Here is a 5,553-nt window from a genome sequence, read left to right on the forward strand (position 1 = left end):
GTTGGACATAGCAATGAGATTGTTAATGTTGACCAGGCAAATGTAAAAGCATCATTTATTGCAGTTATATAATCCTTAATAATAATAATAATAATAATTAAATATGCATTTACATACGACTAGCATGAGTACCTTTTTCTGCCTTGATATCAGGCTTCTGCCATCTCATGTACAGCAGTATTCAGACTGTAAGAAGGAGAGACAGTCCATCACCATCAGCATGCTGTGATCAGTCAGATGACACCATTGTATTTCTAAAAGATTAGAGGCAAGTTGAGTCATCCCCTAGCTGTGGTCTCTGGCAGAAGTGTATGCATCACAAAGAGGCTTGTCGGGATTACAAATCCTTTGCAGATAAGTTCACAATTTACATACGTGTATTTCAAGTAAAAACAAAACCAGAAGGGGAGATCCTTCCAAAACCGTCTCTGTAGATTTGCCAAAAATATGGGTTTAGAGATCTCACCACTTGAAACCCCTAAAGAGTCAAGTAAATAGAAGATTATAACTTCTCTAGCATCCCTTTAAAAGACTTGCATTCCATCATAACAGGCAACTTTTTTTTTAGGGAACCTGTGTCAAGTCAAGCCCTATGTAAGTGCCCCATGGTGGAACCTAGTGCACACTTCCTGATATTTATGAACTTTGCACTCACGTTAAAGCTGTTCTCCAGACATGATTGTCCCCCCACCCGTTCTAATTAATCTCTATGTTATTTTTTTTTAAATGGATGGACACCATTCTTTTATAAGCATTTTTTTGTTCCTACAACATTGATAGAAGGTCATTTTTAGGGAGTAGGGTGGACACTTCCCATTAGCTGTCCAATTGTGGGGTCCTCTCAGGCTTCAGAACTGCAGCGGCCTGATGATTTCACAACAAAGTGACTAGTTGGTGCTGGCATAGACTTCAGTGCTTGATCACGATTCCACTCCTGGAAAAGGAAGGCATGCCACTGTTTGGTTAGTTAAATAAAAGCTGTTTTTACATTTTTTTAAAATATTTTGTGCGTTAAACCAGAGGTAGCCAGGGAGCTAGTATTTTAAGAAAGAGGTCAACAATATACTTTTTGGTGAATTAAACCTACAGTATATTGAACGGCTAATTCATTTGTAAAGTAAATTCATACACATAGATATATTTTATAAGTTATTTATATTTAATGATATCTCTTTTAAATAAAAAAAGAATCTACATGAGATATCTACACAACTGTTAATATAAAACATAAATAAATACTACACAAAAATAATGAATAGATAAATATTAATGTTATTTAATTAATAAATATATAATTTCTTATAAGACAAAAAACTATAGAACACATAGAATTGCTAAACAAGACTTTTTAAAATTTTGTGTCAATTAAAAATTTACTTTTGAGTTTTCTACAGCCAACTAACATTTTTTAAGACTATCAGAAATATTCAAACATGACTTCCTTGTATGAGGCAAATCAGTACACTTTTAGAGTATAGAACCCTAGAAATGTAATTTCCTTACCTTTAAAACAAAGGTCACTTATCCTTTTTTGCCCCTTATCCAACCTAACCCACCCTCATACTTACCTCAGACCTTGGTTCTGCTGTTTGTTTACATCCAATGTCCTGGACGCACCTGCATATTAGTGCCCCATAGACTGCTATGAGGCTGGAGACAATCGGAAACGGTCCCCTAGAAGTCCATAGAACTGTAGTGCAGCCAGGATAGTGAATACTTGCGGTGCTGGATGTAAACAAACAGAGGAACAGTGGCTTTCAGATTGAGGTTAAGTATGTGCTTGTGGAGGAGGATGTTGGGTTAGGTCAGGGGAAGGGGGCAAAAGGGTAAGAGTTTTAAAGTGCACTTATCCTTTAAATAACACTTAATACAAATTGTCATGATACATTCCCTTTAAATAAAATGGATTTCTTCTTTTATACTTCCAGACCAGTCTTTAGAAAGACCTGTTTTATAGTCACTGTTATGTATTTACAGAGCTTTATCTGGTATTTGTCTTTACTGACATTTTGTCCTCAATTATGTAACCTAAGTGTTTTATTGTTTCCATGTAATTTTGTACAATAACGTTTGACCATTTAAACATCAGGTTCAAAGTCCCAGGCTATCTGTAACTACCTCATGTGTGCTGCCAGATTGCATGACTTCTTTGTGTGCTTCGCTCAGGCTGGGCGTGTGACGGATGTTTAAAAACACAGCATTAAGTTACAAACTATGTGGACACGTTTCCACCACCTAAATAAAGTTTCCATTGTGAGAACAAAATATTATGTCTAGTGGGCTTATTTGATCCCTTTTTTGTTTGGTCTGAGATTTCCCGTTGGACTATGCTGGGAGACTAGATGTGATGGATGTCTTTGGGTAACCTTGAGCACCCAAGTACTGTATATTAGGGGCCTGTTCACATTTCTCTGGGCTGTTGTGGCACACTAATGCAAACGCCTTAAAGTGACACTAAACTCAGTATGCTAAGCCCACTACACAGATAGTGATGGGTTTAGTGGTGAGTGGAAAGAGCCTTCGTCTGTGTCCCCAATAGGGAAATAAGGGAAAGTGAGTACTATCATGGGACTAAAAGCCAGGGAAAATTCAAAATTATTTGTTACTGGAACAGGAATAGAATGGAAATCTTCTAATGGGGACACTTGTTCTGGGAACCCTTTTACCCTTTTGCATCTCTGGGGCAGCACGTTATTATTCTGAGTTGCCCAACTCAAGCGGCGGCCATATTGAGTGGGGCACGTGAGATTAATAACGTGCTGGATTAGTGTGATCCTAGTTCATTTTATTACTTCATTGCTGTGCTGTATGTGTATAGGCCAATGTAGTTGAATCTGTATGTGCATTATAATTAATCGAAATTAATCGATTAAAAAAAAATTAGATTAATCATACACGAAAATTTTAATCAGTAACAGCCCTAATATATATATAGATATCTATATCTATATATAGATATAGATATCTATATCTAGATATAGATATAGATATCTATATATATCATACAGTCACTCCATATACCACACATACCAAATACACTGCATATATCATGTGAGGAAAATATGCTAATAAAAAATACAATTTGCCAACAAAACAAATGTCCCCGGATTTCATTTAAAAAAACTGGTCACCTTACACTAGGTGCACATGTAGCAAGGTGACAATACAGGAGCATAATTGGATAACAAAGACAGAGTGTTGTCACCCTATACCAGGATGTGCCTGAACAACAGAACTTCCATGACAGGATCACCAGGTATTATTGTAATGAAAACTGAATATATTAAAACACTGAAAATTACTTTTCAAATTAAGTTTAGATGTTAAAGCTTACATTAAATCTTAGTGGTTGGGTTTATATCTGCTTTAACATTAGAAGGTACACTCTAGCAACTGTTAAAGACTAACCCAGGAAATGCACAGCCTTCCTTCTAAGCAGTTCTGATTTGTATCCTGACATTGCTCAACTGCATCAGTCTACCCCACTTCCTTTTTTCTTTATTTTGGTAATCCTAAAACACACCTGCTAGTGATGCTGGGAAACACTCTTTGATGTCTTACAATGCAAGGACAAAGACACTTGTCACATTTACCAATCAGATTCAAACCTGCCTTGGAAGTTTAAATATGATTGGTGATGCAAAAAGGAGAAAGAGAATAGATTACACAGCACAGGCATCAGTAAGTAGACTCCTACCATCCCTTTATGTTGCTGTGTATTCTTATCCTTCAAAGGACTACACATAATTAAGAGTAGAGTTGATTGATAAACATTCTGTATTTAGTACAGGTATGAGAAAGACTAGTATGTGCTAATCCCCATAGCTACCTATGTTTGTGAAATTTGGGCCATGAAAAAATTAGACAGGAGAAATATCGACATGTTTGAGCTATGGTGCTGAACAGGGGTATCCCTACACTATTTGCCGCCTGAGGCGGGGGGGATTGGAGGATGTGCTGCCAATGCACATTCCGGGAATGGGGGCGGTATGTGCTAATCGTGCGCCCCACCCAGCACACTGACGTCACTGGTTGCCATGAGCTGGGCAGGATGCTATTCAGAGTGTCCCGCTCTGCTCCTGGTAACCAGTGACGTAACTGGTTGCCATGAGCTGGCGGGACACCCGGTCAGGGCCTCACTGGTTACTAAGAACTCTTAGCAACCTTAGCATCTCTAAGAACTCTTAGCAACCTTAGCATCTCTAAGAACTCTTAGCAACCTGGGACGCTCTATCTGGAAAGGGGCGGCAGGCACACCTGCCAGCCCCCCATGTGACCCAATGAGATGCTACCTGAAGCAAACACCTCAGTCTGCCTCATTATAGGCAAAACAAATGGCAAATGCACTCATCAACTCGTTACCAGCTTTACAGCAAGGTGCACAAGGAAAACAGTAAAACAGCACATGGGGCAAAAGATTAAATTGGGTGCAGGTTTGTCAGGAGGAAGCCCAACCTCCCTTAAAGGCACAGGTACGCACAAGGGACCGCGCACATCACAAAGGCAGCTGAGACCCCCCATGCGTCACTGCACCAAATCAGTCAAGCAAAACAAATGGCAAACGCACTCATCATTTCGTTACCAGATTTACAGCAAGGTGCACACGGAAGGGCTTCAAACAGTAAAAAAGCAAAAAGTTTCCAGGCACACTCACCAGCCAGCCCCCATGCGTCACTGCAGGTTAGACAGGTTTTTTTGCATGCTGGCTGGTGAGTGTGCCTGGAAACTTTTTGCTGTTTTACTGCCTCATTGTAGGGACATCCCTGGTGCTAAAGAAGTCCCCTGGGCATTCCAGGGACAGCAAACATAAAAATCAAATACTGGAAGGCATAAAACCAGACATTTCACTGGATGGCAAGATTCCATAACTCAGGATCACCTATATCGCAAATGTCATGCAATCAAACTCACTGGAGAAGACAATTGTACTTGGAATGGTTAGTGGCAAAAGGAAGCCAAGCAACCAAAGAACAAGAGGGTTAGACAAGATAAAAGCTGACATCAGCCGGAGCATGAAACAACCATAAGAAGCAGTCCAACACCGAAAAATGTGTAGAGAGCTGGCCCGTAGAATCGTCATGAGTTGGACACGTGAACGGATAACATACACACATTTAGTGTAGTTGAACTGTTTACCACACAGCAAAAGTTATTGCATGTTAAGAACTCTTTTCACGTTTAATTAATTTCATGCAAAGCTTCTAAGCCAATGCAGTATTGGAAACCGCAGAAATAGAAAAGAGGTTCTCTGCATTGACAATTTTATGACACAGGAAACTGTTTCTTTTGTTTTCATGGTGACAAAATAATCTGGCACGTTAACAGGAAACAATTGGCAGACATTCCTGCCTGGTACACATAGGTGTGACAGATCAGTGTGCTAATGACGTCTCTAACCGGAAATTAAGTGGGTGAATCAATGTTGGTTTACCACCTCTCTGCAGTTTACAATACTTTGGCCAATTGCAGCTTCAAGATATTTACAGAAGTGCAAACAGGTTCTTCTCGGGCACTCTAGTGGTCATTTCTAGGTGCTAACACAACCATTCTCAA

Source organism: Nanorana parkeri, unplaced genomic scaffold, assembly GCF_000935625.1.
Source record: "Nanorana parkeri isolate BGI_ZX_2015 unplaced genomic scaffold, ASM93562v1 scaffold1290, whole genome shotgun sequence".
NCBI lineage: Eukaryota > Metazoa > Chordata > Amphibia > Anura > Dicroglossidae > Nanorana > Nanorana parkeri.